Consider the following 23,288-nt stretch of genomic DNA (forward strand, 5'->3'; position numbering starts at 1 on the left):
GTTAGTTTCTGTGTTATCTCTAGACAGTCATCCTGCTTGGTCCGTAATCTCAGGGTCCTCCCTGATGGCATGCACATTACTCAACCAAGATGGATCCCAGGGAGAAGGACTCTGGAAGGTTGGTCATCTCCTCCAGCCTTTGGCCCCTTCTGAATTCTCCCAGTTAGTTTTCAGTGGCAGCACCATGTTCCTTATCTAGAACTCCTGTTGCCTGAGACAACTCAAGCATGCAGGCCTGGCCAAGGCAGGTGGTTTTGGTCAACAGTTCCCTAACTATAGTGGGAATTCCTAATAATGTACTTTCAGAGCCTTGAGAAATTCCACAGAAATAGCACCTGGAAAAACAGCATATATTAAGAAACTGTGTTAATGATTATCTTTCATGTTTTTCTTAAGAATAATCTCCTTGTTACAAACCCCAAGGCCAGACTCAGAAGGGAGTATGACTGGGCTCATGAAAGCATGGACCTTGGAACAGCGGGTCAGCGGCAGGCAAGAACGCTGTCTACGCACTTGCTGATTGTTCCTGAGGCTAGCCCAGAAGGGAATGGCCTGGGGTAAAAAACGAGATCTGGACTATGTCAGCATAGTGTCTTGGGAAAGTTAAGATCAAAAAAAGTCTTGTAGTGTGCAATTAGGAATAAAAGATGGACTCAGAGTGGACTCTGCACCTCAGTCCAATAGAGGCTGCAGGTCCCCTGACCTATTGCACCAAATTTCATGGCTGTTTTCATTCTCGACGCTCAGTCTTCGACGTTTAGGGCAACACCTGACTTTATCATGTCAATAAATAGTTCACATATAACCAACAAGCTCATGGAACTCTGCCCAATGTTATGTGGCAACCTGGGTGGGAGGGGAGATTGGGGGTGAATGGATACATGTACATATATGGCTGAGTCCCTCACTGTTAACCTGAAACTATCACAACATTGTTAATCAGCTGTATACCAATACAAAATAAAAAGCTACTAAAAAAGAATGAAAGAAAAAAATAATCCACATAAACATAGTACCTAAGTATTTTACATTCTTTTTTTCATACTAATTCTTTGAAATCTGGTGTGCATCTTAAACTTATAGCACATAAGTTGGACTGATCATATTTCAAGTACTCAAGAATCACATGTGCTAGTGGCTACCATATTGGACAACAGAGTTATAAGAACTAATGTATTTGAATAAACAGAAGAAAATATATAAATGTGCAAAATTCTTACAAATTAAAGCAGTTCTGTAACTCACACTCAAAATCAATATGCAAAATTTCACTCATATTTGTGAAGTATGCCAACTAAAAATTGCCACTTTGCCATCTGCCTCTCCAAGGATTTAAGTCATTAGCCACTGCAGCTGCTGACCTTCAACACACCCTGAAAGGAATTCAGAGTGGAGATCCGGAATGAGGCACTCTGTGCTCCAGGAAAACACTGGCAGAACAGGCCTACAAAAAGATATTTTCAGGAGATTTTATGACCCCAAGTCCTTACATTTTCTTATATCTGCTGCTAAGTCACTTCAGTCGTGTCTGACTCTGTGTGACCCCATAGACGGCAGCCCACCAGGCTCCCCTGTCCCTGGGATTCTCCAGGCAAGAACACTGGAGTGGGTTTCCATTTCCTTCTCTTATATCTAGAAAAGCACTAAAATCATTAATGGTGACATCTGCTCCTCCTGACTAGCAGTAAACCTCTGCCAAAAAGTGTGCTTGATTGCATGTGCCCTCTTTCACTAAAATCATATGTAATACTGATCTTCCCCCTACCTGTTCAGAGCAGTTCCTCAGAGCTATCTGAGACTCCCTGGCTATAGTCCTCATTTTGCCCCCAATAAAACTTAACTCAGAACTCTCACATTGTGCTTTTCTTTTTTTTCCCTTCTGTTGACAGGTGTTGACTGAAATAAAAATGCACAATGTGGGAGCTGTAAGTTTTATTTGGGGATTTATTAAGGACTAAAGTCTGGGAGAGGCTATGTGCAAATACTGGTAAATTGCCACTATGCAAGATTACCTAAATTCTTTCTGATAAAGTGCTAGTATTTAATATCCTTCTACCATTCTTAGACAGAGGAGCCTGGTGGGCTACAGTCCTTGGGGTCACAAAGAGTTGGACACGACTGAGTGTTAATTCAGTGTTAGTTCACCATCCTTTGTCTTTCCTATGCCTAAAGACTAATATATGGTTTGTGTGTGTGTGTGTGAATGACAAGGATTTTCTTCTACCCAAATCATTCACTCATAAAAATACATGAGTTAAGACTTAGAGGTGAAAAATCCACTGGATATTTATTTCTTCCAGGGTATTCCTTCCAGGGTATTTCCCCCATTATTCTTGTATGCAAAAAGCCATATTTAAATTTTTCTAAGTCAGTGGTCACATTTCCACAAGACTCTGAATCCCTCAATTTTCAAGAAACTACTTTGGGAGTCACTGGGGAGAGAGATCCTTCTGTTCAACAGAAAATTAACTTCAGAAGGTTGGTATATACTTTAAAAAAGCTATTCAGGTGTGTGCATGCTTTGAAGACAGAGTACATCATAGTAAAAAAATAAAATATATATTTGAAAAGAGATTCAGATATACATATTTTCAACAAAAGTCTTTATCATAAACAAGGTAAAATTTACCTCTGAAAGGAAACTCAGATACACTTTTGAAAAGAACAAGAGTCACTATAACTTTCAGGGGGAAAAAAAAAAAGCAGGGAGGGGAGTAAAACAAAGAATTTGTAGTTAGGCTTTAGATTCTCCTAATTGGTATAATGCTATTTTCATTAGGAACTCTGTTCTCATCAGGAGTTCTAGGTTAGATTTATCTGTTAACAATTATCTGTTAGATAAATTGTACAGTTCAGATATTATGAGTGAATACTCTATTTCTGACTGCTAGATCTGTAAACATGGAGCACAGTGGGTCACAATCTCCCACTACGAGTAAAGACGGCAAATATGGGTAGTTACCTGGACAAAAAAATTTTGATTTAATATCCCACAACTTACAGCAGGGTGAATTCTCAACGGTGTTTGAGATTTATTAATACAAAATTTAGAAGTACTTCAAAACCACAAGTAAAATTTTTAATAACTTTGGAGTGGGGAAGGTTATTCCAATAATGATTCAAAAATCCAAAATTATTTAAAGGAAAATTTGACAAATTTGATTTCAAGAGAGCTTCTGAAAGAGTGGTAAGAGCATAGGTAAATTTTTTAAAGTACATTTATGCTTTTCTTACTTTCCAAATTTCCTGCAATATGCATTATTTGGATAATAATAGAGTAAAACAAAACAAAGCAAAGCCTCCTCTATAACAAGGAAAAATCCACAAGCAAAGTCAATGGCAAATTTCAGACTGGGAAAATAGAACTGCTATTCATATAACAAAAGGGATAATTTCCCTGTTTCACTAAATATAGGCTTGATTATGATGTTAAAGAAAGCATCCACAAAATGTCAATGGTTTAAACAATAAAGGCTTATTTTAACACTTTATATATTTTCCCTCATTGATTGGCTGATGGCTCACCAATATTTTTCATCTGGGATTTAGGATGATAAAGTAGTGAAGGGTAGGGGAAAAACATCTTTTCCTTCTACCCGTCTTAGGTTCTTAGGTTGCAGATGAGCTCTCCGAACTGACCAGGTTCATTCTTCCGCGGAGTAGCCAGCGGAACGAGAAGCTGGCCAGTGGATAAAGGAAAGGGGGAAACAGGGAATTCGGGCTTCTTAAATCTAAGATTTTTCATGAACCCACAGTTTACAGATAACCACTCAGATTTCAGGAGAGTTAGAAGGTCTCTGTGGAGAGAGCCGTTACCTCTGGTGACAAAGACTAGGGCAGAATTTTCACAGTTTCAACAATCTGGACATTTTTTGTTTGTGGTTTTGTTGTCGTTTATCTTTTTTCCTCCAAGCGAGAGCAAGTAGAAAGACGCAGCTCCAAAGAGTCTTTTGACCATTCAACCATTCAGCTACAAAGAAAAGGGGTGGCGGGGGAGGGGGGGGCGGAAATCTCATTTTCTATGAGCCTTTGGCTTGTAGACCATTCTTCAGAGTTCTGAAAAAAACCTCCCAGTGATTTCCACATGGGGTTCGATTTGGCCAACGCGAGAGAAAGCACTTGTGCTGAAGCTACTGAATGAAACTGGGCTGTGCTCTCAGTAACGATATGAGTTGTATGTTGTCACTGCATCTCCAAAGGGGATTACTTGGATAGAATCCGAAAGCGGCTTTAAGTGTAATTCATCCTCAATGATGGTTACTATCTGGTTGGAAATAAAAAGATACTCCAAACTGTGCAAAACGCATTGAGCTTTTAAAAGCACAGGAATCCTACCCAGCAGCGGGTTTTCATCAGGGGATGTAGCTCAGTGGTAGAGCGCATGCTTCGCATGTATGAGGCCCCGGGTTCGATCCCCGGCATCTCCATGGCAATCTACTTTTGTTGTTGCTGTCTAATTTAGACTTTGGCCTTGCATTGTTAAATCAAAATGTTTTAGCTCTTTCTCATTTGTGGGCAATTGTCTTGCCCTTTAAATATAGCAGTTTTCCATGCACGTGTTTATTGGTCTTCTGTTTGGTTAACTACCATCACGATTTTCTCTACTTTCTGAAAACCTCCTTGGGATGTTTTATTAGGCAGCAAGCAGTACAAAGCCAGAGACAATTCAGAAGTAAGTTCATCCTATGAATGCCAGGAAGAGGGAATACAGTTGCATTTCAAAGATTTATTTATCTCAATTAAAGGAGGTTCTATCCATTCCAACTTTGCACTGGAGAATAATTAAAATATCTCTTAGTAATTTTTTCTTTTAAGGAGAGGAGAAGGTAGCATCTGTTTTAGTATTGGTGTAGTAGTTGTACATCGCTATTCAAGGATCCACCCTAGGACCATAAGAGAATTTTCTTCATTTCTCACTGCACCTTTGGCTTTACTCAAGATTTCTATGGAGAAGAGCTAGTCACAGTCCAATGCAGGAGGTCTGGGAATGTAGTAAAGGTTAGAAGTAGCCTGTGGAAATAGAAGGCAGAGTTGGTTAGGCACCCTTAATAGCGCGACTGTTCTCTATTCTGACAACCAGCTCCTAATTCTAGTCGCAAGCCAAAACTTACCTCATTAACATAACAGAAATACTTTTGCTCCTCTCACCTTAGAAAATTCTAACGATTTTAAGAGCTCTTTGCCATTAGTAGGGATGGAGACCAAATATATACTTCTTATTGTAAATCACAATATTATATATGTAATACCAGATGTATAGCCAGATGTTACATTGATGCATTATGTATACCCAGATGTTACATTGATGCATTATGTGGCAGTTAGTTTTTATTTAAAATTTTTGAGGAACCACAAAAATATTTTTTTTAATATTCTCCTTTCTTAGTTTATCAGTTAATTCCTTAACTTTTTTTAGTGGTTGCTCTAGAGTTTGTAGTATACATTTGCAATTAATCCAAGGTCACCTTCCAATAACACTATACTTCTTCACAGGTAGTGTAACCACCTTGTAATAGGGAAAAAATCCAAAATTTCTTCCCTCCTAGCCATTGTATCACTGCTATCATTTATTTTAGTTACATGTAAACATACATAAGTATGTATACAATATAGCCATAACCTCATAATCAAATACATTGTTGCTATTATAATTTTGAACAAACTTACCTGTGAGATCAATTAAACTAAGAAAAATAAAAGTTTTTATTTACCTTTCCTTATTCCTTCTTTGATATTCATCCTTTCCTTATGAAGATTTGAGTTTCTATTATTTTTCTTGTCTCTAAAGAACTTTCTTTAACACTTCTTGCAAGACTGGTCTACAGGGAACAAATTCCCTCCATTTTTGTTTGAGAAAGTTTTATTTCTCCTTCATTTTTCAAAATTTTCAGGGTGCAGAATTCCAAGTTGTGGCTTTCTTCTTTAAATATTTCACTGTAATCTATTCTTATTTGCATAGTTTCTTAATAGAAGTCACATGTAAGTCACTAGACTTGGTTCCTCTATAGTCTAGATTTTTTTCCCTCTGACCTCTTCCAGGATTATTTTCTTTATATCTGATCTTTTGTAGTTTGAGAATGATATGCTTATATGTAGGTTTTGTTGTTGTTGTTGTTTCTTTTTTCATTTATCTTTCTGGTGTTCTCTGAACTTCCCAGATCTGTGGTTTACTGTCTGACATTAATTTGGGGGAAATTCTCAGTCATTGTTTCAAGTATTCTATTTCTTTCTTTCCTTTCCTTATAGTATTCCCATTACACATGTTATATATTTTTTTTACACAAGTCCTAGAGTCCTTGGATATTCTGTCCTTCCCCCTGCCCTCGCCCCGCCCCTGCCAGTCTTTGTTCTGTTTTTCAGTTTTGGAGGTTTCTACTGATACATCCTCAAATTCAGAGTCTTTCCTTAGTTGTGTCTATTGTACTAATGAGCTCATCAAAGTCATTCTTTCTGTTACTATGTATTTTAATCTTGAGCATTTCTTTTGTTTTTTTTTTTAGGATTTTCATCTTTCTGCTTACATTGCCTATCTGTTCTTGCATACTATCTACTTTATTCATTAGATCCATTATCATTTTAATCATAGTTGTTTTAAATTCTTGCCATGTCTGGTTCTTTTATTGCTCTGTCTCTGCAAATTATTATTTGCCTTCTGATATGCTTTGTAATTTTTTCTGGATAGCCCAACGTGGTGTACTTGATAAAAGGATAAATAGGAATTTAGTAATGCGGTAGTGAGGTGTTGGGGGAGAAGCTTTCTATAGACCTATGATTAGGTCTCAGTCTTTTATTGACCTTTTGTCTCTGGCTGGTGAACTTCACAATTGTTTCTCAGTTGTCTCCTCTCACTCTTAGGTGGGACAGGATAGCCACAGGATGCTGGAGTGTGTTTTTCCTTCTCTCATGTGAAAGTCTAGAGACAGTTGGAATTGAGTATTTCCCTTCTTCTGGGTAAATTAGGCTCTGACAAAACCCCAGTTGGTTAAGGTCTGGTTAAATGGGTTCTTTAGAAATCGGGCCTTGTTAAGAACAATAGCACTCTGGTACATTTCAATGTGGCTCCTCTTCTTCCCCCTCTGCTGGAAGCATGAAGGAATTACGCCCCACCCCACCCCCATCCCCACCCCACCTTCCGCTTTTTAGATGGTTAATGTGAGAATCTGGTCAAAGTTCTAGGGGTAAAACACACAAAAGTGTAGAGGCCCCACCCCTACCCTGCCCAGGCCATGACTCAGTGTGCCTGGAGTTTTTAGTAATCAGAGTTGCCTACTTGGGTCCTCAAGCAAATCATCAACAGTTCAGGTATTGGTTCTTTTTGTGGTTTCCACTTGTGAGTCACTGCTCAGGTAAGTCATGACTCCCCTTATTCACCTGTATATCTCTCCAATCTTGGGGGCAGCCAGTTGCCCTGTGTCCTCACCTCCCTTATAAATTCTAGAAGAGGTGTTGGTTTTTCACTCTGTTCAGATTTTCCTTCTTGACAGAATGAAGTGACTTTCAAGCACCTTATATATGGAACCAGAAACTGGAAGTCTGTTTGCTCTTTTTAAATCATTTTGCCTTTGTGCTTATTAGTAAAATGGTCCTATAATTTTCCCTTCTTATATTTTCTCCACTGGGTGTTGATATAGATATTCAGTTCAGTTCAGTTCAGTCGCTCAGTCGTGTCCGACTCTTTGCGACCCCAAGAATCGCAGCACGCCAGGCCTCCCTGTCCATCACCAACTCTTGGAGTTCACTCAGACTCACGTCCATTGAGTCAGTGATGCCATCCAGCCATCTCATCCTCTATCGTCCCCTTCTCCTCCTGCCCCCAATCCCTCCCAGCATCAGAGTCTTTTCCAATGAGTCAACTCTTCGCATGAGGTGGCCAAAGTACTGGAGTTTCAGCTTTAGCATCATTCCTTCCAAAGAAATCCCAGGGCTGATCTCCTTCAGAATGGACTGGTTGGATCTCCTTGCCGTCTAAGGGACTCTCAAGAGTCTTCTCCAACACCACAGTTCAAAAGCATCAATTCTTCAGCGCTCGGCCTTCTTCACAGTCCAACTCTCACATCCATACATGACCATAGGAAAAACCATAGCCTTGACTAGACGGACCTTTGTTGGCAAAGTAATGTCTCTGCTTTTCAATATGCTATCTAGGTTGGTCATAACTTTCCTTCCAAGGAGTAAGCGTCTTTTATAGATACTATGCTAACCTAAAATAATTTATAGTTTTCCCATTTTGGGTGGGGGGAAATATTTTATACAACACAGAGGTTATTGTTTCCTTTAGGATTTCATAGAACATGCCAGTAAATTTGTCTCTGATTGGAAATTTTGTTTAAATTCAGTTTTTTAAATGGCTGTATATTGAATCAGATTTTCCATAACTTTTTAATGTTCGTTTTGACAATTTATACATTTTTATACAGTTTCCATTTCTTCTAATGGAGTTAAGAGGATTGAAGCCAAATTTCACGATTTCTCACTTCTAAATCTCTTAAGTAGCCACTGAAAGTGTCCTCCTGTTTATTCCTTCAGAGATGCAAGCATCTATCTCTCTATCCATCCACACATTTACTTTTTAAAAACTAGTTCACAAATTTATTTACATCAGGTATTGTAATAAGTACTGATACACAATTAAGGATAACCTTCAAGGTGGCCCTCCCCCCGAGGATCCTTACCTCCTGGTAATCACACCCTTGTGAGGTCTTCTCCTACTTGACTCAGTCACCAAGATATATGAGGGGGAATTGAGGCTTTCTACCCACGAATGAATCAGCCATCTTGGAAGCAGATCCCCCAGACACAGTCCATGCTCCAGAGTCCTGCATGCACTGTTCATACCTGGAGTTCAACTTCAGGAGACTCCTGGGGCCAGAGTTACCCAGCCAAGCCACACTGGAGTTTCTGACCCACAGAATCTGAGATAATAAGCATCAGTTTTTTTAATGCTGTGAATTTTGGAGTGCTATTCAGCAATAGAAAACTAATATTTCTAGAAAGCCTTTTTTTACATTTCTTGCAAAGGAATAATCATTATTTAAAAAAAAATAATTTTTATCTGTTTCTCTCAAGCTTCCAGACTGTTACAGAAAACTTTTCTTGAAAATAAAATATCAATGCTAAACTAAGATGTGTGGTTCATCTCTCATGTTTCTCTTTTTATCCTGAAGGAAAAAATTCCAAAAATTTTAGGCTGATTGCCTAGTGCATCTTATCCACCAGAGGGTCGTGGCTCTATCATGAAAACAATCCCTGGCAAAAGGAAATGGAAAAGCCATAATTGTTTCAGATGATTCATGGTTTACGCAAATTCTTACTATATGAATAAAATTTAGGTTCTCTTAGCAAGGTGAAAGGATGAGAAATGCTGGTTATATCTTGTCAAGCTGATTTCTCTGCTCCTTTCAGTTCCAACCATTCTGAACTACATACACTTCCACGCCTGTAAGCATGCTGTATCCTCAGTCTTCCTTTTGTTTCTATTTGACATTATTATTCATTCTTCCAGATTGGCTCACTGGTTTTCATATTTGGGGACTAGGCCGGGAGACTAGGCTTTGATTTGCATCTCTTGTTGAGAGAATGGTCTGAATTCTAAAGAACCACTCACTCTGCAGAAGATAAGCATCATGGAAGCAGAGGGTTTGCCTCAGTGTTAGAAGTGACAAATCTCTTACTTTGGCTTTTCTTTCCGAAGAATCAGAGCAAGATCCGAGGATTTGTGTTCCCTGGATTTGATGTGTATTCTTTGGATTAAATGAGGATCAGAAGGCCGCAGGAAGCAAGCCAACATCTTCACCCTTCAGTCCTCTCAGTTGCTAAAAGTGGAAGGAATTTACTTTTCTAACACAAATACCTTCATTGGCTCCTTGTTTTGTAAGAATAGTTGCATAGCGGTTTCTGGAGTCCAGGAATGGGATGCAGAATTGAAGACAGGTTGGTAGGTTTCATAATTAAAGACAATCATTGGCAAACTACTTTTTATCTTTCCTGTAAGGAATTTTCCTTTGTCTCACACATCTTTTGACAAAAGAGAAAAGGGCTCTGAAAAGAAAGGTCCGGGAGGCTGTTGCCTACTCAGATTTCCGAGCTCATTGTATCTTCGTCAGTCTCTGAATATCTGCAAGACACAGGCTAATCGGAATTCCTTGGTAATACAGTACTATAAAATCAAGGGTGGGAATTGTATCTTTCAGAAAATAGCAAAACAATTTAAAATGTAAATTTCTTTTATTTCATGAAGATAGTTTAGAAAAGGCCGTTTGCTTAGAGTGGGGATGTAGCTCAGTGGTAGAGCGCATGCTTAGCATGCATGAGGTCCCGGGTTCGATCCCCAGCATCTCCATGCTTTTGTTTCTTTTCAGCTCCGGAAATACACCTCTTCCCTCCCAATGGAATGGTCACAGTCCATTCCGGTAAAACCTAAAGATTAACCCTTCTTGCCGCAAGGTAATTATACTTTGCTCGGGTTATGCTAGTAATCTTTCCTTTTTAAAATTTTATTCCTTTCCATCCTCAGCAGGGATTAGAGACGTTTTCCACAAAGTGAAATCAAAAGTGACGTTGGTCGCTATTCCATGGCGGGGGGCGGGGGTGGCGGAGGTTGACAGTTATCCATTTAAACTCTAAATTAGAAGATTTAGGATTTTCACTTAGCTTTTCTGCTGGGGTTTGGGGTGGGGGATGGGATGGTAGGCTGAGCTCCAGTCTCAGGTTTCGTACTTAGAGGCTCAATAAGAAAGATGGATTTCACCGGAAGCTCTCTAGAAAGAAAATAAACTCTCCCCAGGCTGTGAAAGCATTGGATACTTTTCGCTTCTTAAAACGTGACAGTTCTCTCAGAAATCGAACACAAAGGAGTGAAAGTGAAACATTTTGATATAGACATGTTTTCCCCTCAGTGCGTTTTGCCAGTGAGCTCGCGGCGCTCATACCAGTGTGGATTTAATTCCTTCTTTACTGATTTCTTTTGTAATCTCTAAATTTGCCTCACTGATTCTAAAGGTACTGACTTTAACGCTCTTAAAAAAATCAACTTATTTTCCTAAACCCAGCCCTTTTATACCATTCATGTGGGTAAGGACTTTCCTTGGCCAGCTCCTTTGTTTTAATGAAGGGCTAGTCCCCTTTGGAATGCAGCATTTCTTGTATCTCGGTGCTTTTGCCTCAATTTCCAATTCGTGACACCCTGTCACATGAGCAAATGAAGGAAATTTAGAAAACCATTTTCTGTACTTTTGTTTATTTTTCAGGGAGGCCTCTGGGCAGCTCTACGTGGCCCTTGGAGGCTGTGGTCAAGGGCTCCAAATTCTTAGAGGTACAAGGGTCCAGAAAAGGGCTCTGAAAAGAAAGGTCCGGGAGGCTGTTGCCTACTCAGATTTCCGAGCTCATTGTATCTTCGTCAGTCTCTGAATATCTGCAAGACACCAGCATTCTTAGAGGTACAAGGGTCCAGTGTTTAAAAGATAATAAGGGCAACCATCCTTTCCGTTGGTCTCTAATGATTTGGTCTGTCGTTCATGGGGAAGCTTGTGCTTCCTGACTAAGAAAAAACCCACAAGATTAAAGAATGGATCTTAAAATGGGCCTTTGAAAGTGTGGTGCACTGAGGTTTGCACTCTGTTAGCTAAATCATTCTCTGCTGTTATTTACTGAACAACTGCTCTTGTCAGTATTTATTACAGGCCTACAATAGTGTAGCTCCAACACAGCTCTAAAGATATTAGAACACGTTGGACAAACTTAAAATAGTAGCCATAGCATTTAGCAGTTAAGCCATCAATAAAGAAATAGTTCACAAACTATTTCATTCCTTGTTCCTCCCATTTTCAGTGTGCCATATAGCCACAGACAAGGCTAGCAGTTGTGAGATATCAACAGTTCTGCCTAGAAACCAGTTTTGAGTTGTAATGACTACTTGCTTTTGTTGTCACTTCAGGTCACCAGACTATGACCTACTCCATCAAAGGTGTTTTTTTTTTTTTTTTTTAAGATTTCTCTATCCCAAACCACATGAAAAGACCCTCCTTAATTTAACTAATAAAAAAGGTTTATGTGCAGTTTAAGAACAGTGTCCTGACTAAATTATTTTATCTGATAGGTAAAATGTGCACTGGGTGATGGAAGGCATAAGGAAAGATAAAAATCAATACAGTTTCCCTGAGCTCATAAAATTCTTTCAAGCTGAAGCAGTGATTCTCTAACTTGGCTGCACATTGGAATCACCTTGAGAGCTCTAAAATTGTCTGATGCCTGGATTCTGCACTGAGAGGTTCTAGTTTAATTTGTCTGGAGGGTGGAATGGACACCAGCATTTTAAAAAGATTGCTAGGTGATTTGAACATGCAGTTACAGTTGAGAACTACTGGTCTAGAAAGTCTCTATTTAAATTATATCCAAATATCCACAAAGGTAGGAGGAGACATAAGAGAGGTAGACTTGCAGGCTTATCCCTTTCTCAGTCTAACTTTATTTTAGAGACACCACTGGTGATTGAGGTGGTCATAGATACATGAGTAGTCCCCAGATTGGCCAAGTCAAGGGCAGATGGGGTGATGGATGGGGATATAACTTAATTTCACATAGCAGTCTGCTAAATAGAGAAAAACACTTCTCTCTCTCTCTTTTTATTCTACCACAGTTGTTCAAGGACTATGAAATGAGAACTGCTATTTCCCGAGATCCCTGTGTTTGCAAAGTTCATCACTGGGAAGAAAGGGGATCACTTAATAATTTAGGGCCATCCAGGACAGAACAAATATACTCTAAGCTTTCCTCCCCAAAATTTAAGTCTGGGGATATCTATCAGTGATTTGAAATGGCTCTGACCTAGACCTAAAGCAAGGAAAGGCACTACATTTTCTGAAATAAAATTACCTCAGGAAAGGGGAGTTGATATTGACAACTTGGAGCTAAGACTTCGTAAGACAAGTCTTGCTTTAATTTATCATATGACTCTGGGTCCCTAAGAGGAAAGTAATAATGGTTTCAACAATATTACAAGTGAAGACTATTTTTAAAAGGTAAAACTAGATCTCATATTCTGTAGGGTTTCTTTTCTCCCAAATAATATTAAGAGAAGCAAAGATAGGGGGGGAAAAAAAAAGGAGCTATTTTCTAAGAACACACAGAGCAGAGGGCTGGGGAAAATCTTCTATTTGTGGATCTTTACACATTAGCACTGAAGAAAAAGACTAAAAGCACTCCTTTTATTTACCAGCAATGAAATTCCTTTGAGCCTACCTTGAGTTTGACTCCATTTAGTAATTTCTGCACAGTCTTATGGCTAGAGAAAAGTAGATGTGAACCCAGGGTCATTTAGTGAAGAATGCACCTTATTCATTTCATTTCACGGAGAAATGAGATCTAGTGGACCTACATTGTAGTGGAGGGCAATCCTTGCATAGTTTAATCCTAAATTGTGACTAATAATCTCTCAGTAATTGAAATAAAATATGTCCTGGTATGTAAGTAGAAAAGAAAGCTAGTCTCTCTTCTTTCTTATCTATATTGGCCCTTCAGATCCAAAGAGAGAGCACACTAGATCAAGGGAATGAAACCAACTAGAGCACTTCTCACAAAGACATAATCTGGACAACAGGACCGTAGGAAAATGTGGAAGATCTGGGAGAGTTTAAATATTCAGGAAAGGCGATCAGATGATCATGTTTTGAATTTCTATAGAATGAGGTGATCAAAGGAGAGGAAGGTTAGATAAGGGGACTGGAATAGCCATTTCACAGTTGCTACAAGTGGCAACAAAAGGATTAACTTTTTGTTCTAATGAACAAAGTAACAAACGTGCTAGATGCATAAAAATGCAATATTTGTATTTTTTGGTATTCTAAATAAGCTGCTGCTGCTGCTGCTGCTGCTAAGTCGCTTCAGTCATGTCCGACTCTGTGCAACCCCATAGACGGCAGCCCACCAGGCTCCCCCGTCCCTGGGATTCTCCAGGCAAGAACACTGGAGTGGGTTGCCATTTCCTTCTCCAATGCATGAAAGTGAAAAGTGAAAGTGAAGTCGCTTAGTCGTGTCTGACTCCCAGGGACTCCATGGACTGCAGCCCACCAGGCTTCTCTGTCCATGGGATTCTCCAGGTGAGAGTACTGGAGTGGGGTGCCATTGCCTTCTCCGTCTAAATAAGCTATTCACCAATAAAAGTTAAAAATTAATAAAAACCTTGAAGAGACAGAAAAAGATTATGCTGGGAAAAGCTAATTTGCTCAAATAGAATTCCCTATGTTTAATCCTCAAAGGGTTCTATTTTTCCCCCAAATTTTTCTTTTAGGATAAATTCTAAGTTATTTGGAATGATTGTTCCACAAGGTGAGGAAATTTTAAATCACTATTCCAAGTCATTGTCTTTTTCCACCCCCTTTTATTATATGTCTGGTATGTTTGACACCTCCTTGTTAGCTGCTCATCTGTCATCTTGTACTTCTTTTATTATGATATTTGATGTTCATTAAAATTTCTTGTTTTGTTTTCTATCATCTGTGGCCATCTTGTACCTAGTTGTATCCATACAACTGATTTCAATGGACATGGGTTTGAGCAAGCTCCAGGAGTTGGTGATGGACAGGAAAGTTCATGGGGTCGCAAAGAGTCAGACACAACTGAGCGACTGAACTGAGCTGATTTCAATACCTGACACCTAGTAGGTACAAAGTAATATCACTCTTGTTGAACATACTTCACCTTAAATGCTGTCCTCCCAACAGTACTTCTGAGACTGAAATTTACCTAGTCCTGATCCTGAACAATTCAGCTAACTAGAATTCAGAAGCACCATGATTCCTAGCCCATTATTATTCTGAAGGTGTTGTTCCCCAAACTCAGAAAATATAAAAGTAACTATAAATGGAGTAGAAGTGTAGTCCTAAGTATGGAAGTTTGTTAGTATAGATTAGATTAAAAAGTGACTATCCTGGTTAGCAAGAAACGTTTATATTCACTATAAAAAACATTCTGAAAGTGAAGTCACTTGGTCGTGTCCAACTCTGAGACCCGCATGGACCAGGATCCTCCATCCATGGAATTTTCCAGGCAAGAGTACTGGAGTGGGTTGCCATTTCCTTCTCCAGAAGATATTCCCGAACCAGGGATCGATCCCGGGTTTCCCGCATTGCAGGCAGATGCTTTACCATCTGAGCCATGAAAAACATTCTGAGTAGGATATAAAATGGCAATATCAGAACATTTGACTCAAAAAAGCAATAAGACTTTGGGATTCAAAGGTCTTATCATTCAGAGCTCCTTTCAGCCTTTACGTGGTTAAATAAAGAATTTTGCAGTCCTTCCATTTTGTATTTTGATGAGGCATTGGAAGCTGGGTAGATGCACAGTGGCATCTGCTAAGTTGAAATCACTCCCTTTCAGCACTGATCTTACTCCAATTAAAGGCAGAAAATCAGGATGCAAGAGTTAACAGTTTAAGAATGGATTCTTAGTTTCGTGATTGTACAATCAGTTAATGTTTGTTTAGCTTCTACAAGTTGAGGGTCCATGTGGAAAATACTAATATTAAAGAACATCCATTTGAAGAAGGCGATATAGAGAAGAAAGAGTCTGATGCCTCCCAAAGCCAAGCCAGTATTTTTTTCCGTCTGTGCGCCTTCTAGGAGCTGAAGGAACGGAGGCCATTCCCCAGCCTCGGGCTGGCAAAGGCTCCTGGGATTTGAATCAGAAAACCGTTAAGTGAACTCTGACCTAACCACCTCCATGCTGACAGTCTCCTGCTTCCTGAAGCAAGAGCGAGCACAAGCTGACAGCTGTTAGCGGAGTCTGAATGTGTTTGAAGTTTGGGGTTGTTTGTTTTGTTTTTCAGTGCGCAAGTGTGCCATCTCCTAACAACCAGGAATGGCATCAATTGGACTGAAGTTCTAACTGACCTATTTTGCTAGAAGAGCCTTTCCGTCTACTTTTAGAATATCCACTCACTTAAGGATTCTAAGTTACTACAATCCGGTGAAATATAAGAGCGTCTCTGGCCTCACTTACAGAAGCCGCTTCCTGAACAATGAACACTCAGCTCGTATCCATTCTTTTCCACTCCATGGTTGTTCTCAGTACATTTTCTCCGTTATGGTGCGAGAGCAAGTAGGTGTTTTGTTGCTTAAGTTCCAGGAGTCGTCTTCGCGGGTTTGTCTGTTCTATAAGGTCGATTTATTCGAGAAGAGAGTGAGCAGTGTGGCTGTGCGCTCAGTCGCTCAGTCGTGTCTGACTCTTTGCTACTTCATGGAGCCGCCCGTCTCTTCTATCCACGGAGTGAATAGTAGCTCTAATTAACACAGCTTTTCACCTAATTGAGTAGCATTTGATCAGAAAGGAAGTTTGAGCTTTCCAACAGCTGGCTCTGTGGCTTAGTTGGCTAAAGCGCCTGTCTCGTAAACAGGAGATCCTGGGTTCGAATCCCAGCGGGGCCTGCTGGTTTTTCATCTCAAAATTGAAACCTTAGTTTTAACAACAAATTCGAATTTTTAGTCTGATACCATCTTAAAGGTAGATCAACTTCACTGATTGGAACTTTTTATTTCCACAACCTATTCTCATTGCACATGTATTCTCAATGACTCTCAGGCTCTCTACTAATGGTCTATCGTATGGATCTACTACTTAGGTGTTCTTTAGTTCTTACTTTCTGCCATAATAAGGGTGGTGTCATCTGCATATCTGAGGTTATTGATATTTCTCTCAGCAATCTTGATTCCAGCTTGTGCTTCATCCAGCCCGGTGTTTCTCATGATGTACTTTGCATTGAAGTTAAATAAGCAGGGTGACAATATACAGCCTTGACATACTTCTTTCCTGAATTGGAACCAGTCTGTTGCCCCAGGTGCAGTTCTAACTGTTGCTTCCTGACCCGCATACAGATTTCTCAGGAGGCAGGTCAGGTGGTCTGGTATTCGCATGTCTTGAAGAATTTTCCATAGTTTGTTGTCATCCACGCAAAGGCTTTGGCATAGTCAATAAAGCAGAAATAGATGTTTTTCTGGAACTCTCTTGGTTTTTCTATGATCCAATGGATATTGGCAATTTGATCTCTGGCTCCTCTGTCTTTTTAAAATCCAGCTTGAACATCTGGAAGTTCATGGTTTACATACTGTTGAAGCCTAGCTTGGAGAATTTTGAGGATTACTTTCCTAGTGTGTGAGATGAGTACAATTGTGCGGTAATTTGAGCATTCTTTGGCATTGCCTTTCTTTGGGATTGGTATGAAAACTAACCTTTTCCACTCCTGTAACCACTGCTGAGTTTTCCAAGTTTGCTGGCATATTGAGTGCAGCACTTTCACAGCATCATCTTTTAGGAGGTAAAATAGCTCAACTGGAATTCCATCACCTCCGCTAGTTTGTTCATAGTGATGCTTCCTAAGGCCTGCTTGACTTGGCATTCCAGGATCTCTGGCTCTAGGTGAGTGATCACACCATCATGATTATTTGGGTCATGAAGATCTTTTTTGCATAGTTCTTCTGTGTATTCTTGCCACCTCTTCTTAATATCTTCTGCTTCTGTTAGGTCCATACATACTATTTCTGTACTTTATTGTGCTCATTTTTGCATGAAATGTTCCCTTGGTATCTCTCATTTTCTTGAAGAGATCTCTAGTCTTTCTCATTCTATTGTTTTCCTCTATTTCTTTGCATTGATCAGAGGAAGGCTTTCTTTTCTCTTCTTGCTATTCTTTGGAAGTCTGCATTCAGATGCTTATATCTTTCCTTTTCTCCTTTGCCTTTTGCTTCTCTTCTTTTCACAGCTATTTGTAAGGCCTCCTCAAACAACCATTTTGCCTTTTTGCATTTCTTTTTCTTGAGGATGGTCTTGATCCCTGTCTCCTGTACAATGTCACGAACCTCTGTCCGTACTTATTCAGGAACTCTATCAGATCTAATCCCTTGAATCTATGTCTCACTTCAACTGTATAATCGTAAGGGATTTGATTTAGGTCATACCTGAATTGTCTAGTGGTTTTCCCTACTTTCTTCAATTTAAGTCTGAATTTGGCAATAAGGAGTTCATGATCTGAGCCACAGTCAGCTCCCGGTCTTGTTTTTGCTGACCGTATAGAGTTTCTCCATCTTTGGCTGCAAATAATATAATCAATCTGATTTCAGTATTGACCATCTGGTCCATGTGTAGAGTCTTCTCTTGTGTTGTTGGAAGACAGTGTTTTCTATGACCAGTGCATTTTCTTGGCAAAAATCTATTAGCCTTTGCCCTGCTTCATTCATAGAAGAACTAAAGAGCTTCTTGATGAAAATGAAAGAAAAGAGTGAAAAAGTTGGCTTAAAACTCAAGGATTCAGAAAACTAAGATCAATGCATCTGGTCCCATCACTTCACGGCAAATAGATGGGGAAACAGTGGAAACACTGACAGGCTTTTTTTTTTGGTGTGGGGGGAGGGGGCTTCAAAATCACTGCAGATGGTGACTGCAGCCATGAAATTAAAAGACACTTTCTCCTTGGAAGAAAAGTTATGACCAGTCTAGACAGCATATTAAAAAGCAGAGACATTATTTTGCCAACAAAGGTCCGTCTAATCAAAGTTGTAGTTTTTCCAGTAGTCATGTATGGATGTGAGAGTTGGACTATAAAGGAAGCTGAGCACTGAAGAATTGATGCTTTTGAACTGTGGTGTTGAAGGAGACTCTTGAGAGTCCCTTGGACTGCAAGGAGATCCAACCAGTCAATCCTAAAGGAAATCAACCCTGAGTATTCATTGGAAGGACTGATGTTGAAGCTGAAACGTCAATATTGATGTGAAGAACTGACTCATTTGAAAAGACCCTGATGATGGGAAAGATTGAAGGCAGGAGGAGAAGGGGATGACAGAGGATGAGATGATTGTATGGCATCACCGACTCGATGGACATGAATTTGAGCAAGCTCCAGGAGATGGTGATGGACAAGAAAGCCTAGCATGCTGCAGTCCCACAGGGTCGCAAAGAGTCCAACACGACTGAGCGACTAAACTGAACTGATACCAGTAGTGTACTTTTACGATCTCTTTTAAAATGGAATGAGAAATAAAATGTTTGTTTATGACCTACTAAGACAGAAGCTCTTGTGACAAAGGTCAAAGAGTTTTTTGGGAAAAAAAGACGGGAGTGGAAACCAACTTAGTCTTTGCCTCAGGCTGATTTGCTCTCTGACCCCTCCCACTTCTCACCTCCTCCAAAAGAGTTACAGGATCAGTCCGATGGGACCTTGGCAATCGAAGCAAGGTACATTTTTTTCAGCAGAGTATCGCTTAAACTTTAAATTGCTCAGAAATATCCAAAACTCGAAGAGCGACTTTGTCTGTTTATCCAAAGTGTAAAAACGCCACTGAGTAGATACTCAGTAACAGACTGGAGATGCCGGGGATCGAACCCGGGGCCTCATGCATGCAAAGCAGGCGCTCTACCACTGAGCTACATCCCCAAACCTGTAAACTTAGTGCGGCCCCCAGGTACTTTTCTTTATGAATATATGCGGTCAACTTTCCGCATAAAAAACATTTACGTGTATTTTACGTTGTTGTGCAAGTATTTTAGAGGACTTAAATGTCGGAAAGATGTTTTACGTAAATCAATCTCATTAAAGCCTTCAGATTCTCTTGAATCTGACAAGGCCCGGTTTAAAACAAGCAACTGTAAAATTGGCTTTTACCCCAGCAGGACCATGCATAAAAGTCATTCAGATCAAGTGCCTTTTGGAAAGACTGATATTAAAAAAAAAAAGAACCATAGATGAATACAGCAAAGCACTGGGACATTTCTTGTTGTAGTACAAGGGAAAAGAAAATAGCAACCCACTACTGGGAAATCCCATGGCCGAGGAGCCTGAAGGGCTACAGTCCATGGGATTGTAAAAGAGTCAGACATGACTTAGTGACTAAATAGCAACAACACAGCAAAATACAAAGCCAAACTGTAATCTGGGGAAGAACTGTGAGACAGCCACCCTGCAGGCTGCTTTCGATCTCAGGTTCTAGGCTTGGAATTATCCACAGTCAGTATGCATATAAATCTCAGCCTGGTCCAAGAAGGAAAATCCTACTCAGTAGCTTGGGTGAGGAAACCTACCTATATCCTGTGAAATAAAAGATTGTAAGAGAGATGCTGAAGATTCAAATGTAAATCTAGGCTACAACACTTTAGAAACAGATTTCATTGTGAGACAGTGGTTCTCAAAGTGTGGTCTTTGGACCAGCAGCAACCGTATCTTCTGGGATCTTGCTAAGAATACAAATTCTAAGACCCCACCGCAGACCCATGAGTCAGGAACTCTGGGAATGTGGGTCCAGAGTTAATAATCTATGTTAAAAACCCTAGAGGTGATTTTGATGTATGCTAAAGGTTGAGAAGCACTGTTGTGAGGTATTGATGATGCTTCATTACTGCTGCTGCTGCTAAGTCGCTTCAGTTGTGACCGACTCTGTGCGACCCCATAGACCGCAGGCCATCAGGCTCCCCAGTCCCTGGGATTCTCCAGGCAAGAACACTGGAGTGGGTTGCCATTTCCTTCTCCAATGCTTGAAAGTGAAAAGTGAAAGTGAAGTTGCTCAGTCGTGTCCGACTCCTAGCGACCCCATGGACTGCAGCCTACCAGACTCCTCCGTCCATCGGACTTTCCAGGCAAGAGTACTGGAGTGGGGTGCCATCGCCTTCTCCGGCTTCATTACTATACTATGACAATAACACAGTAGTAAGGTGTTTCCAACATTTAAAGATAAAATAGATCCACAAAGGTCATGTAACTTTTCTGTACTGTTAAACTTCATTGTAATAAAATGAGAGAAAAAATTTGAAAACATTTACAGATAAAATAATTTAACATATTAGGCATGAATTTTTATAGCTAGATGCTAAATGTTTAAATGTGTATGGGGTATCTAAATTTTTTAACTTAGCTTCTTATATATTATGAAAATAGTATGTGAATATCCTGAAGTATTAATTTTTAAAAATGAATGAGTTGTATACTAATTACAAACAGCAGAAAATTTCTCTTGATATTTGAAAGCCTCTGAACATTAGAGAATATAGCCACTAGCTATAGGAAGAGAAGGAGAGAGAAAGATAAGATGAGTAAGAATAGGTTAAGAAAAGCAAAAAGCCTAAATAAAACACATCTACAGGTAAAGACTATTTTGCAATGGGACACAAATGGACACACCAGAGATTGAACCCAAATCTCATGCGTGAGAACAAGCTCTACTACCAATTGAAACAAGGGACAAAGGAAAGAAAGAAGGAAGGGACCGCAACAACACTTCTTCACTCAACTATTCAGCCTCCAATAGATCAGAAACAAGGGACAAGGTCTAAATCACTTAGTTTTTGACCAAAATTACAAAGAATTCCTCTTTTGTGGGGAGTAATTGGAATCCTTGATACTCATCACAAACTGGATTCAAAAGCACAAAGGTTAGCACCTTCTGAGCTGGTCAATGCAGTCCGCAGGTGGAACCCTTTAGGCATTTAGACCTGGCACTGCTCAAGTCCGGGAGGATGGTCCTCTAAGAATTTGGGAACATTGACTGTTAGGCAATAGTGTAATAGTTATCACATCTGAGGCTTGTTCCTTATTGCAATTCACTGGAAAAATCACTCTACCACTAAAAATGGCCTGGCACTACCATTCTCCAAGGATTGGAATAAGACCCACCAGTGTGTCCATTCTTTCCATATTGGGGCCCTGACACACTTCCTGAGTTACATCCAACACACAATTTCCTCAGTGCTTGCCTGGGTGGGAAGTGCACCTGCTGCCTCTTTGGATGTGGCAGCCGGTGTATCAGTCTCCCTTTTTGGAATCGAAACTTGATTATGGCAAAATCTCATGGATGCAAATTTTTCAAATGTACAAGGTGAACACATTGCTTGGGACCTTCCCACGGTCTTGGAAAGTATAGGTTATCCTACCCTCCCTTCTTGCCAACACAGCAGGACCCAGAGGAATTTGGGGAAGAGGTAGGGCACTATCACTGTACTGGGTATTTCCCAGATTTCCAGTGCTCCAGAGGCCCCAGGAACACCTTGACTGGGACAGAACAAGACTTGTTCCAATGGTAGAGAAGCGGCCTCCATGGGGAGGTAAATCAGGTGAAGCCAAGGAACCTGCAACAAGAGGAAAGAGTGGGATGGAAGCTGAGGAATTGTGCCCATGCCCTGCACAGTAGTCAAGGCAGGAAAGAGCAGGGTTGAGAGGCAGGAGGGATACAGTTGGAGATGTGACCTAGCTCCAAATGCTAGGAGTAACACCAGAAAGTCAATGGAGCAACCTAAGCTGATTCGTAGACAGGCCTGCAAGGAATGTTCGTCTGCCTAATACCCGCTCTGAATCCTGAAAGTAAACTTCTGAAAGAGAGCAAGGACTATGTTTTTGTTGGTGAAAAGCAGGAGGACAGATTTTTGCAGGTGTGACTGTGAACAATTCTGAAAAATACTCAACGATTTGCTCCAACAAGCACAGTGATCATCTGCACCAGAGAGAGGCAGTTCTGAAGCTTGGAAGTCCACAATGTTAGATCTAACCCATCCAGTCTCCAGCAGAATTATCAAATACACTGTGTCAGCACCTTGTCCACTATCCATATCTCAGTGTCACTGAGAGGCTGGGGCTGTCCCATCCATTGACAAACTGGATCTCATTTTTCTGTGGCTGTTTGCCAAGGGTAAATTCAATAAAACCAACTAATGCATCTCAGACCCACAACTCTTGCCTTAGGCCTGTTGGCCAACATAGTCCCACCACAAGCCTGAGCAAATTGCTGCTGGGCACTTTGGGTTTCGTACTCCACTAGCTCTTAGAACTATGGTGGAAATGTGAGAACAGCCACTTATCCTGCAAGGCCAAATTGATCCTCAAGTACAACTCTTGGCCAAGTCTTGTCTTTCAAGACTCCTGAAGCTATCAATTTCTGGCCAAGAATGTGGTATACTTTGTGTCTGCCACTATAGTTACATAAGCATTTCCTTGCCAGAGGACTTGTCATACTGAAATCATTTGTATATGTATTTGTGAATCCTCCTCTCCCACACACACTTCACTGGAAGATTCTCTGTTCTGTAACATACATCCTGAACAGACTGCGCCTGTAATTTCTCACAGCTCTTTACTGAGTGGCCGCTATCTGCAAGGCTCTATGCTAAAGGCTTGATACAGAGTTGCGAGAGAAAACAGTACAGGCTCTGCCCTATTGAAGCTATCTTGCTAGAGAAGGAAACATCTAGTCGAATAACAAATCTACGTGATTAGTCATGATAAATTCTAAGAATATTAAGGGAAAGTACATGGAATTTAT

At 40.2% G+C, this 23,288-nt stretch overlaps 4 non-coding genes across 4 annotated transcripts; 3 read left to right on the plus strand and 1 right to left on the minus strand.

Moving 5' to 3' along the window:
• Positions 1-4,355: 4,355 nt before the first annotated feature.
• Positions 4,356-4,427, plus strand: TRNAA-CGC (transfer RNA alanine (anticodon CGC)). Its single transcript has one exon. It is a non-coding gene; the product is annotated as a tRNA-Ala (tRNA).
• A 5,840-nt stretch (positions 4,428-10,267) lies between these two features.
• TRNAA-AGC (transfer RNA alanine (anticodon AGC)) lies at positions 10,268-10,339 on the plus strand. Its single transcript has one exon. It is a non-coding gene; the product is annotated as a tRNA-Ala (tRNA).
• Positions 10,340-16,347: 6,008 nt separating this feature from the next.
• TRNAT-CGU (transfer RNA threonine (anticodon CGU)) lies at positions 16,348-16,421 on the plus strand. Its single transcript has one exon. It is a non-coding gene; the product is annotated as a tRNA-Thr (tRNA).
• Positions 16,422-19,348: 2,927 nt separating this feature from the next.
• On the minus strand, positions 19,349-19,420 carry TRNAA-UGC (transfer RNA alanine (anticodon UGC)). Its single transcript has one exon. It is a non-coding gene; the product is annotated as a tRNA-Ala (tRNA).
• Positions 19,421-23,288: the final 3,868 nt, after the last annotated feature.

The sequence above is a fragment of the Bos taurus genome, chromosome 23 (genome assembly GCF_002263795.3).
Source record: "Bos taurus isolate L1 Dominette 01449 registration number 42190680 breed Hereford chromosome 23, ARS-UCD2.0, whole genome shotgun sequence".
In the NCBI taxonomy this organism is placed as follows: Eukaryota; Metazoa; Chordata; class Mammalia; order Artiodactyla; family Bovidae; genus Bos; species Bos taurus.